Here is a 12,925-nt window from a genome sequence, read left to right on the forward strand (position 1 = left end):
TCAGAACAGTACCTGGGTCATTATGAGAGCTAGAACAGTGTTCATTGCTGGTATTATTATTATTAGAAACTCATGATTATTAGGAACATTCCTTCACCTTTCTTTCTTCCAGAATTAAAAAAAGAAACTTCCTTTTTACCAGCCAAAACCTGAAATTATTTTCATTACTGAAGCCAATGAGTTCAAGTCAGCTTTTTCACCTCTGCTTCAAACATGCAGCCAGGCTCCAGCAGCGCCGGAGCAAGCAGTGGAAAGGGAGCCACCCGCCTCTTCCTTTACAGCCTCCTGCTCCGACAGCTGATGGTTCAACCCGGGGTTGAACAGACTCACCTTTGCTTTCACTCTGACTCTTCTAATTTTTTTAAACCATCTTAATAACTGTCATGTCAACATCTTTCCTTTAGAAACTCTTGAAAAGCCACCACTTTTAGACAGTGCTTCTTGAGGGAGGTCACTGTAGGCCATGTGTGATTGTATCAGGGTTCTGTCTCTCTTTTCAATGAGGGACGTGGAATGAAGAAAAGAGAAGCTACTATCCCAGTGCTCACTCTGCACCAGGTACTTTGCTTGAACAGCGTATTTCTATTAATGACCTACACACAAATTGAGTGGTTTTCTTTTGTGGGAGTGTTGTATCTGCCGGAATTACGTGCATTATACTTAACAAATAAGCCCCCGATTTTCGTTGTTTTAGAATAACAGAGGCTTGTATCTCCCTTCAACCTCCATGCCCTCCTCAAATAAACGGGGGAGCAGGACACTCTATGTCTTCGTCACTCCCGCACCCAGGCTGGTGGAGACTCCCATCATCTGGAGTGCTGCCCCCCAAGCCAGACCAAGGAGAAAGATCATGGAGAGTCATGTGCCAGCTCTTAAATGCCTCACCCAGAAGGGAGCTTGTACCACTTGCACGCACATTTTATTGACTGTGGAAGATCACACGGCCACATCTAAGTTCAGCAGACAGAGAAGGTGACACAGTCCCCCGTGGGTCTAGGGGAGGAGGACCGCAGATGCTGATGAGTGGCAGCGATGTCTATCACGAATTACATCATTCTTCCATTCATTTCTTTCTGCGGCTCTGTTTTTGCTGAACTATGTGTTCCTAGTTAAGGAAATGAGTTATAAAGTTATAAAGTTGCAGTTTCATTTATGCTCTTACAGGTGTATTACTCAGTTTCTGAGTAAATGAGGTTTCCTCTTTTTCCTGCTTTTTCTTGTCCAGCCTCTAGGCTTATTATTACTCAGCAACCAGAGCACTAAAGAACCAGAAGGAAAGTGTAATATAAAATGCAAATGCATCCACCTCAAAGGTATTTCCTGGGCCTTGTTCCACCATCTAGGCAAGTTTCCTCTGGGGCTCATTGTCAGGCTCAGGGTGCAGACATTTGCATATTATTGATCATTATCTAATTTATACTATCTATTCAAAGTAACATTCTTTATGGCAAATATTTGCCCCGTTTTGGACAGCTGTGTGTATTAGACAGTGTGTGTGTGTGCGTGTGTGTACAATGAATAAAAAACCAACTGGGTCAACTTAAATTTACATCTCATTACCATCTTGCTTTCCTCTAGGTCTTCATATTTTCTCTCCCCTTTTTCTTAATGATCCCTGTCGTTGTAGAGCCAAAGCTAGATTCGAGGGTGTGGGAGTTAAGGATAACTTTTTTTTTAAGGTTTTATTTATTTATTCATGAGACATACACACAGAGAGGCAGAGACACAGGCAGAGGGAGAAGCAGGCTCCAGGCAGGGAGCCTGATGTGGGACTCGATCCCAGGATCCCGGGGTCATGCCCTGGGCCGAAGGCAGATGCCCAACCGCTGAACCACCCGGGCATCCCAAGGATAACTTTTTGATTAAATTCCCCATGCCTATGTGTCTGATCATACCTTCCTCCAAATGTCTTGCTCTTATGTACTCATCTACCATCCAGCATCTGGATGTGTACCTACTGCCTGCCAGGCTCGGTGCTAGGCACAGAATGAGGTTATAACTGTGACTGAGAGACACAGTTCTTGCCCTCATGCAGCTGAAAACTTTAGTGGAAAGAAAGAAATAGGGCAGCCCAGGTGGCTCAGCATTTTAGTGCCGCCTTCAGCCCAGAGTGTGATCCTGGAGACCTGGGATCAAGTCCCCTGTCGGGCTCCCTGTAGGGAGCCTACTTCTCCCTCTGCCTGTGTCTCTGCCTCTCTTTGTGTCTCTCATGAATAAATAAAACCTTAAAAAAAAAAAAAGAAATTATGATAATTGATGAGAGACCTGAAAAATCCTGGAAGTTGGGGATGGTTAAAGGAACGTGTGGCAGAGTTTTCTCCTGGAAGGAACATGTCCTGGAAGGTAAAGCATTGGGAGGGTAGAGTTCCAATTACTTTGCATAAGTGGAGGCCCTAATGGGTTTTATTCAAGTATCTCTGTTTTTTTACCTTTTGCTTCCGTTGTTGATACCACTGCTATTTTTTGCTCAGTTTGGAGAACAGCAAACAGCCAGCAAGTTCTCAGAATATTTCCCATTTGTACTAGGTTTCTCATTTACCTGAGTTTGGCTTAGAGATCAAATTGCCTTTAGGCCTGCTCTGGCTCCTTGCCAGAAAGAGCGGGCTCTTTGCCCACCCATCTGTGTACAGGGTTCCACAGGTGAGAATCCACACAATTTGAATAGAAATACTAAAACTTTCCAGGAAATAAAGGGAGTAGGAAAGGCACAGCTTCTTTGTTTTCTTGACTCCAAGGTTCAAGATTGAGATTTTATGTCCTCTATCGTTCTGTAGTTTTCTTTTAATTTATTTTGTGAGGAAAATGTATACCTAGTTGAACTGATAACCATGTAAAATGAAAACAATACTTAAATGTAAAGGTATTATGTTCAATGCAACAGAATCATACACGGCCATAACTCATTTAATTTTGTAACCCGGAAAAGTGTGCTATTCCATATTACAGTTTCCAAAAAAACTTGCTACTTTTGCTTCCACTTTTGTGAAGAAAATTAAAAAAAAAACCCTAAGTTATTCGAATTACAATATTTTTATGGTATTTCCTATTTCTTAAGCTAAATATTTCTTTTCTTGATGATTCCAGGTGTAATTATTATTTCAGATGATCCGAATTTTCTGTAGCATATTGATGCTCCAGCACATTGTTGCCCTTGGGGCCTACCTAAGAAGTCTAGGACAATTTATCTCAACAGGCACATAAAACTATTTACATGAAAACCCGTTATTGATTTGCTCGATTTTTTGGTCTGTTTTCTGGTTTTGTTCAGTTTTGTTTTGTTTTTGGTGTCTCCTTCATTGTTAGAGGTGTCAGATGTTCCTTGTCCCAGGCAAAATGTATCTGCCTCTAGTAACCATAAAACTATTACTATTTTTTCTTTGTTTTGAGCATAGTTATCAGGATAAACTTTGATGCTTATCATTTACAACAACACTAACAGGGGCTAAAACAAGGTAGATTTGGGCAGCCCGGGTGGCTCAGCGGTTGAGCACCTGCCTTCAGCCCAGGGCGTGACACGGGAGTCCCAGGATGGAGTCCCACGCCGGGCTCCCGGTGCATGGAGCCTGCTTCTCCCTCTGCCTGTGTCTCTGCCTCTCTCTGTGTGCATCTCTCATGAATACGTAAATAAAATCTTTTTAAAAATATTAAAAAGTAACATAAAGCAAGGTAGATTCTCATGCATAAGAATTCCAGGGATGGGCAGTCCAAGATGAATAGGGTATGTCTTGAATTCTTAGGGATTCAGACTCCTTGCAGCTGTGCACCGCAACACCTTCAGGGCCTGTCTCTGCTCCAGTGGCTCCCACAGCCACCCAGGGTCCCAGCCAGCCGACTGGGGGCGGGGAGGGCGCTGGGTCTCACCTTCACGGGGCATCTCCTCGATGTCCTACACATCAGTACTTCTGCTTGTATTCCACCGGCCAAACACTCGGCACACTCGTAGTTGTAAGAAGACCGGGAAGCGCAGCTCTTCTCCGGGTGCAGGACTTCCCTGAACCAACTTGAGCTTCAACCAACGGAAGACAGGACGCTGGGCTCACCCTCTCCCACATCCCCATACCAGATATACAAGCCTATTGGAAAATTGTGTAGAGATTTGGAATAATGTGGGTTTCTCCCAGCAAGTAAAATGAGTGACATTTAGTGCAGACACTTACCCTATTTTATTTTTTTTAATTTTTATTTATTTATTATAGTCACAGAGAGAGAGAGGCAGAGACACAGGCAGAGGGAGAAGCAGGCTCCATGCACCGGGAGCCTGACGTGGGACTCGATCCCGGGTCTCCAGGATCGCGCCCTGGGTCAAAGGCAGGCGCTAAACCGCTGCGCCACCCAGGGGTCCCCACTTACCCTATTTTAAACATAAGATTAGGGGAGTTTGGAAGCTTCCCCGATTCTCAGCTGGGCTCTGAACACTAAATGTGCTACATAAATGGCATTTAGACAACTGAGGAGTCGCGTGACTGAGGCGAATACTCACACGTAAACCCTCTGGTGGAGTCTTAAAGGTCCCCGCTCGCCCTGCGGCCTCGGAGCCTCCCGAACACGGGGGGGGGGGGGGGGCGTCCTCTCCCCGCGGAGAGGACGGGCCTGCGTCCCCGCAGGGATGCACCTGCAGCCCCCACTGCCCCGCGCGCAGCCGCACCTGCCTCCCCTGCCCCGCCGCGCTCCCCAAATAAGGAAGGGCGGGCCACCTGCACCGGGGTCACCTGCGGCTACACCCGCCCCTCACCGTCCTCCACCCGCGGGGCCCACGCCAGGACTTACCGGCGACGGTTTTCCACGTCGTGGACTCTCCAGCACGAACAAAACCTGACGTCTGGGTGCTGCCCTGCACTTCGGCTCCTAAATGTATTCCCTGAGATCCCAGGCCGGCGGGCGGCGGAGGGCCTCGGGGGCGCTGAGCGCAACAGGTGGGTTGGGTGGAAGTTCCTCCCGCGGACGTCATCCGTCCCGCGCACGTCATCCCTCCCGCGGACGTCAAGTCTCCTGCGCACGTCGTCCCTCCCTTGCACATCATCCGTCCCGCGCACGTCATGTCTCCCACTCACGTCGTCCCTCCCGCACACGTCATGTCTCCCGCGCATGTCGTCCCTCCCGCGCACGTCATGTCTCCCACTCACGTTGTCCCTCCCGCACACGTCATGTCTCCCACTCACGTCGACCCTCCCGCACACGTCGTCCCTCCCATGCACGTCATCCCTCGCGCGGACGTCATCCGTCCCGCACACGTCGTCCCTCCCGCGCACGTCATGTCTCCCACGCATGTCGGACCTCCCGCGCACGTCATGTCTCCCTCTCACGTCGTCCCTCCCGCGCACGTCATGTCTCCCACGCATGTCGGACCTCCCGCGCACGTCATGTCTCCCTCTCACGTCGTCCCTCCCGCACACGTCATGTCTCCCACTCACGTCGACCCTCCCGCACACGTCGTCCCTCCCATGCACGTCATCCCTCGCGCGGACGTCATCCGTCCCGCACACGTCGTCCCTCCCGCGCACGTCATGTCTCCCACGCATGTCGGACCTCCCGCGCACGTCATGTCTCCCTCTCACGTCGTCCCTCCCGCGCACGTCATGTCTCCCACGCATGTCGGACCTCCCGCGCACATCATCCCTCCCGCGCACGTCGTCCCTCCCGCACACGTCATGTCTCCCGCGCACGTCATCCCTCCCGCGGACATCAGCTCTCCCGTTCCCCGACGTTCGGTTTCCCGTCGGAACAACGTGCGCGTGAGCTCGGGTGGAGCCCCCAGGCCCGGGTGACCCGGTGTCCCGCTGGCTCCCGGGGCGGACGGCACCGCTGGGTGTGGGCCCGGGTGTCCCGCCCGCCGCCCCGGCTCCCCGTCCTCCGGCAGGTGCACCGCACAGCGCGCCGCCCGGCGAGGCCGCCTGGGGACAAAGCTCCAGGGTCCCGGAGGGCCGCGCCGTCGCTCGCCCGGCCGCGACACGGTCACGCGGAGTGGTAGCCGTGGGAGGAATGCTCTCCTGGCCGACCGCCCCACGTCAGCGGTCCCATCCCGGGTTGGCCCGGGCGTCTCCTCCCGGTCGCGCGCACCTGCTCTTGGGCCACCTGCCCGGCTGTCACGATGGAGGACAATGTGCCAATGCTGCGCGCGCAGCGGCCTTGTGGCCTGGCTCCTCGGGCATCCAGCCCGTCTGCGCGGGGGCGGCCGGCCGGCGTCTCTTCTGGGAAGGATACACACCCCGTCAGACCCGATGACCTCATTTGACCTTATTAGTTACGTAAAAAGGTTTTATTTACGTGTCCCTGAGAGACCCAAGGGGGGGGGCCCAGGGGGACTCAATCCCGGGACCCCGGGGTCACGCCCTGGGCCAAGGGCAGATGCTCAACCCCTGGGCCCCCAGGGATCCCTAACCTTGTGACCTTCTCATTCCAAATACAGTCACACTTGGGGGTTAGGGCTTCTACACACAAATGTGGGGAGACAGTCTGTAACCATGGATTTGAGATGAAACAGCTTGCGGGGGGCCGGGGCTCTCCCCGATTTCATTCTTGGTGTCTGGGGCATTGACCTGAAAACCAGTGACTTCTCCCCTTGAGTTTCCACCTTGGCCGACTCCCTGCCTCCCTGCCTGGGTGCTCCGCCCCACAAGCTACTTCCACTTGGAGGTCGGGTGATGGTGGCAGTCCCAGAAGGGACCCCAGTACGTGCCAGCGCCGAGCTGAAGTGGGGTCAGCCTCATTTTCCTTTAGTCTGAGCTTAAGAACGACCACGTTTCCGGAACTAAGAGCAGGGCAGATGGCCGGACTCCGATAAAAATATTTAAAGTTGGAATTTCTCTTGGGCAGCCCGGGAGGCCCCGCGGTTGAGCAGCTGCTTTTGGCCCAGGGTGTGACCCTGGGGCCCCAGGATCAAGTCCCACGTCGGGCTCCCTGCATGGGGCCTGCTTCTCCCTCTGCCTGTGTCTCTGCCTCTCTCTGTGTCTCTCATGAATAAATAAATAACATCTTTAAAAAAAATTTCTAAGTACGAGGTCCTACTGTAGACCTACTGAACCAGAAGAACTCCGTGGCAGTTGGGGGACAGCAGTGTGCACTGACCAAGGCCCCCAGGTGAGTCTGGTGCATGCGCACGTGTGAGCAGCTGTGTTTTAAGTCCTCAGCCTTGGTTGGACACAAGAATCCCCAGGGGGACTCTTACAAATCTGGTCCCCAGGCGACACCCGGGACAAATGAGAATCTCTAGAGCAGGGACTCCGGCCTCGGGCTGCGGGAGTCTGGGTGCCTCAGTCAGCCGGCCATGTGTGGGACTTCGGTTCAGGTCATGATCTCAGGGTCCTGGGTGGAGGCCCCCACAGCCCCCTGCCAAGCCCGTGTCCCTGTGTTGGGCTCTGCTTGTCCCTCCTCCCATCGTGCTCGCTCTCTTGCTCTCTCAAATAAAATCCTTTTAAAAAAGTTGTCCGGTAGAGGAATCAACAGCTGAGTGCACGGAGAGGCTGGGGTGGAGCTGCAGGCAGGGGGTGATGTCCCCGTCACCCAAGCTCTTGCTGGCCCGGGAACTGACGAGCTGTCTCTGGGAGCTAGTCGTGACCTCGGGACACTGGCCCAATGACTCCCTGCACCGCCGGAGCTGCGCTGGGGGCTGGGCCGGCCTAGGAGCAGGGCGGTGCCCGAAGCCGGTGGCCTGGGGTCATCGGTCGCTAGCCTGGGCCGTGGGCAAGGTCCTCCTGTCTGTGTCCTCATCACCTCCGTCGCAGGGTCATCACAGGTCAGCGCGGAGCCGGGGCGCCCGTGAGCCTCCCAGCAGAGGGTGGCTGGTGCTCCCCGCGACCTGCTCCTCCGTCAGGCTTTCAATTTAGGGACCCAGATGCGGCCGCCGCCTGACCTCCTGAGAAGCTCCTGGGCCCCCCTCCGCGGAGTTCGGGGCAGCAGCGCCCCGAGGCTGCCTTCACTCAAGACCAAAGCAGCTGAGAAGAGATGGTCCAGGGATTGTTTGTGGTGAGACTCGCACCTGAGTGAAGTCCCGCAGACTGTTCTCCCCAGGGCCGCTGAGCCAACTGTGCCGTCGCAGTCCAAGCGGGAAGAGTTAACCTGGGAGGGGAACCTTCGGTCCTTTCCCCGCTGGGCCCTAAGCGGGTGTTCGGGACGCGCATCCGCGCACCTGCTGCTGCGGCCAGGGCCACCTGGGCGCCACCGCGGAGGCCTTTAGGGGGCGTGGGGGCGGGCCGCGGGGTCGGGGGAGGGAAGCACTAGGGGTGGGGGGTTGGGGGTGGAGGGAAGCAGTAGGGGGTGGGGGTGGGGCCAAGGGGTTGGGGAGGGAAGCACTAGGGGGTGGGGGTGGAGGGAAGCGCTAGGGGGTGGAGGTGGGGGTGGAGGGAAGCGCTAGGGGGTGGGGGGCGGGCCGCGGAGTCGCCAGGGGGACCGTGCGCTGCGGCAGGTGTGGGCTTCCGCGGGCTTCCGGGGCGGAGCGAGCGGCTCTAAGCTGCCTGCTGCTCAGGGGCTCCCCCTCCCGGGGCACCCGGACGCGGCCACCCGCTCCTCCTGCGGCCCCTGTTCCGGGACACTTCGGTTCTCAGCTTGGGCCTCAGTGGCTGACTTGCAGCCCTCTGGTCAGGCCCGCTGGCGTGCCCTGGCCCCCTGCCCCCGGCCCCCTGCCCTCCCTGCCCCCTGGCCCCCCACCCGCAGCCCCCTACCTCCCTGCGCCGCTCCATGTCTCCCTCCCCCTTTCCCCTGCCCCGTGCCCCCTCTCGTCCCCCTCCCTTTGCCCCCTCCCTCTTGACTCTCCTCCCCCCTGCCCCCCTGCCTCCCTCCCCCCTCCTCCCCCTGCCCCCGCTCCGGCTCCCGCGCCCCCTGCTCCCCCAGGCTCTTCCGCACTGGGCCTAGACCTCAGGCGGGGCCTAGTCCTCAGGCGGCCGCGCACTGCCCCAGGAAGGCCCTCTGCTTCCACACGCCCTCGGAGGCCAAGAAAGGAGTTGAGGTCCGGCCAAGGCCTCTGGGGCGTTGTCCGAGGGGTAGCCCTCCGCCGTCCACACGCCCCGCAGGGACCCGGGGGCGGGGGGACGACGGGGTCGGTGAGCTGGCAGGTGCAGCCAGGCCGCAGGGGCAGCCCCAGGTCGGCTTCTTTTATCTAACTGCATTATCACTGTTTTTCAGCTGAGATGTCGTTGACGTGGAACATCGCGTGGGTTGCGCGTGTGCAACAGAATGATTCGGTATGTGCATACAGATAACACCTGTCGCCGTATAGTGACATTTTTTTCCTGGTAATGAGAACCGTCACTCTCACTCCCTCAGCAGCTCCCAAACATGCACCATATAGTATCTTAACTGCAGTCACCGGGCCGTCCGGGCCTTACACACCCATGACTTACTTATTTTTTAAGTGGAAATCTGCACCCTTGGCCTCCCTTTGCCCATTTCACCCACTGCTGTTCCCTGCCTCTGGCAGCCACCAACCTGTTCTGTGCATTGATGAGCTTGGTTTTGGGTGGTGGTGTTCAGATTGCACGGATGAGTGAAATTATATGGTATTTCTCTGACTTTTTGCACCCAGTATAACACCCTCAAGTTCCACTATTGTTGCAAATGGCAAGCTTTCATTCTTGTTTATGGCCAAGTCATATTCCATATATATAATACGCAGTTATAAATAGGGTATTATATATAATGTGATGATTTATACAATTATGTATCATATTGCCTTTATCCATTCATTCCCTGATGGGCACTTCGGTTACTTCCTTATCTTGGCCGTTGTGAATAATGCTGCAAATGAACATGGGGGTGCAGTTATCTTTTTGAATTAACATATTAACTTTCTTTGGGTAAACACCCAGAAGTGGAATTGCTGGGTTATATAGAAGTTCTAATTTTAATTGTTTAAGTGAACCCCATACTGTTTCTCAGATTGTTGCCAGGTCTTCTGATTTTTTTCTTAAAAAGTAAAATATCTGACTTTTGAAAGCTCTTGATGAAAAGAAAATAAAGTCAGTCATCTCAAATATATTGAAGCATTCTGTGAGCAAACAAAACATGTTTGGAGGTTGAATCAGGTCCTTGGGCTTCCCGATGATCTCTGCTCTAGTTAATGGAATATAAACAAAAGACAGGTGTGGGTGGGGGCCTGGGAATGAATCAGGGACATGGACAGATGGGCAAATGGATCTTTGCAAGAAACAACCACTGACATGAACAATGATAAGCAGACACTTACAAGAGGCAAAAAAAATTATTAATAAAATACGAAAGCAATTACTGTTTTAACTTAGTGCCTGGAACATAGTGACGTTCAAGAAATCTTTGTTGAATGAACACTTTAACTTTACTTTTTAATATTGTTTTGCCATTACAAAGCATTTCGTGATTTCACTGGTCTCAAAACAACCCCTGAGAGGCAAGAATATTATTCTTCCCATTCTCATTATTTACACAACTCCCATCGCTCAGAGAAGCAAACCAGAGCTTTAGTGATGGTTCCTTCTTCGTTGCTTCTCCCTTTTGGACCTCGTTTTCCTAAAATCTAGAGCCTGAGCTGCAGGGAAGCATAAACTGGCGCTGGCACATGTCCTGTGATCGAGAGACCATCCTCCAGGCCTCCCACCAAGAGCCCCTTCTCCTCACCCAGCCTGACAACAAAACCAACAACAAGCAAACAACCCTCGCAGCTCGGGCAGCTCGGGTGGCTCAGCAGTTTAGTGCTGCCTTCAGCCCAGGGTATGATCCTGAAGATCCAGGATCGAGTCCCATGTCAGGCTCCCTGCATGGAGCCTGCTTCTCCCTCTGCCTGTGTCTCTGCCTCTCTCTGTGTGTGTCTCTCATGAATAAATAAATAAAGTCTTAAAAAAAAAAAACAAAACAACAACCCTCGAACCCAGTAAGAGACGCAATGCAAGGTAAGGTGCCCCCCCCCCCAGCAGCCCTCTCTGTGGAAGCGGTGGCTGCGACCACCTTCTGTAAACCTAACTGTGTTTGTGTGCATGTTCTCCCCACTACTCTCCCCTTTTACACAAATGGTGTATTTCACATTGCTGCTTATTCTTTGCTTTTTAAAAAAGTGTAACTCTGTATTTTAATAACTTTAACATTCTTTTTAACTAGATTCCTATTGATGAATATGTAGGTTGTTTCCAGTGTTTTATGAATCCTGCTGCAGTGCCTAACTCTATGCCTCATTTCACACATGCAGAAGAAAACCTATTGAATACATACAAACAGAATTGCTAAATCCAAAGGCATATATACTTTTAATTTTTAAGGCTTGCCTCATTGCCTCCTCATAAAGCCCAGCGTATACCCTCACAAACCATGTAGAGAATGCTATCATCCGATTTTGTAAAAATCTACTTTCCAGTTTCCTCACCTATCTTCATGGTCACACTCTAGATAGTCGAAAACCATTTCACTTCTGAAATCCAAAATTCAAATGTGCATCAACTCTGTTATTCCACAATGGCCATGTTTTAGGGTACCAAAAAGTGCCCCAGAAATTCTACTACTAAGAATTTGTCATTATTAAAAAATCAGAGATGCACACAAAGATTTTTTTTTAATTTTTTATTTATTTAAAAAAAGAGAGAGAGGGAGAGAGAGAGGCAGAGACACAGGCAGAGGGAGAAGCAGGCTCCATGCACCGGGAGCCTGACGTGGGATTCGATCCCGGGTCTCCAGGATCACGCCCTGGGCCAAAGGCAGGCGCCAAACCGCTGCGCCACCCAGGGATCCCTGCAAAGATTTATTTATGAATCTGTGCAGTACTGCCTTGTTCTTAATGGTGAAGCATAGAACATACACTACGAGAGTAGAGTGCAGTGGTTAAGTAAATTATAGTAGTACACTGCAATGCTATCATAAAATTTGTGGTTTTGAAAAACATTTAACAATTTGGGAAACTATTTACACTATATCATTAAGTGAAGAAGCATGTGACAATAGTTACACGTAAGTGTGTTCCCTATTTTAAAAATACATTTGCACAAGACAAAAGGCTAAAAAGCACACACTAATATTTTAATTGTTGTTATTTGAATGGTTGGATTGTGTGTGTTTTTAATTTCTTTCTATGCTTTTCTAACTTCTCAACAATAAATATGTACTTGAACAAGTTGTGAAAGTTAATTTTTAGAAAAAGGAAGAGAGAGTGGAAGGGAAGAAGGAAAAAGGAGTACAGGGTAGAGGGAACAGAATGTGAACAGGCTCCAGGTCAGGCCGGCTGAGTCTGGGTTCCAGCATTGCCGCTTAAGAGGCTGGCCATTTTAGGCTAAGTCGTTTCATCTTCGTGTCTCAGTTTCTCTCATCAAACGGGACTAAGAGTATTTACCCTGCCTCCCAGGATGGTGGCTATAAAATGGTACATGAGGCTGCTTTGGGAGCGCAAGTGTATTTTGTAATAGAAGACAACATTACTGTCATTCATTCATATTATTTAATCACAGCTACCCTTTGTATAACTTGAGTTTTTAGACAAACAGGGTTTGTTTGTTTGTTTTTTCATCTAAAATGATTAAATCGAATGTGCTACTTCCTGCGGGGCTTTCCAGGCATCTGAGAGAGAGGCTAAAAGCTTTTTAGTCAGTCAATAAAGGTATCTGTTTTACTGAAACAAGAAATAAAGATTTCTCCCACTTACCAAACTATTTGAAATCCCTATCTTCCTCCTATCTTTGGGATCAAGTCTTGAAAGCTGCCTGCCAAAATAAATAATTATTTAAAAAGGAGAACATTTCTTTCATGGCTTGCATTCTATGGAATAAAACCTGTGGCCAGCGGTTTGTGAAGAGAGCAGGGAAGATGCGTCCAGAGCTGAGTCACAGGTCACTGCTCTGGCCGAAGCTATTGCTCAGGGCAGGGAAAGGGTCTGAGTAGGCAGTTACCTTACAGCCCTGGGCACCTGTGGATTAAGCTGTTTAGCATTTAATACTCTGCACGGGTTGGTTTCAAAGTGCCTTTGTGAGGTTGTTATGCA

General features: G+C 51.3%; 1 long non-coding RNA gene across 1 annotated transcript; it reads left to right on the forward strand.

Annotated features, from left to right (window-relative positions):
* Positions 1-7,197: 7,197 nt before the first annotated feature.
* Positions 7,198-10,731, forward strand: LOC121480480. The gene is made up of 3 exons (XR_005984988.1): positions 7,198-7,962; positions 9,118-9,176; positions 10,488-10,731. It is a non-coding gene; the product is annotated as an uncharacterized LOC121480480 (long non-coding RNA).
* The last annotated feature ends 2,194 nt before the right edge of the window (positions 10,732-12,925 follow it).

This window comes from Vulpes lagopus, chromosome 22 (assembly GCF_018345385.1).
Source record: "Vulpes lagopus strain Blue_001 chromosome 22, ASM1834538v1, whole genome shotgun sequence".
NCBI lineage: Eukaryota > Metazoa > Chordata > Mammalia > Carnivora > Canidae > Vulpes > Vulpes lagopus.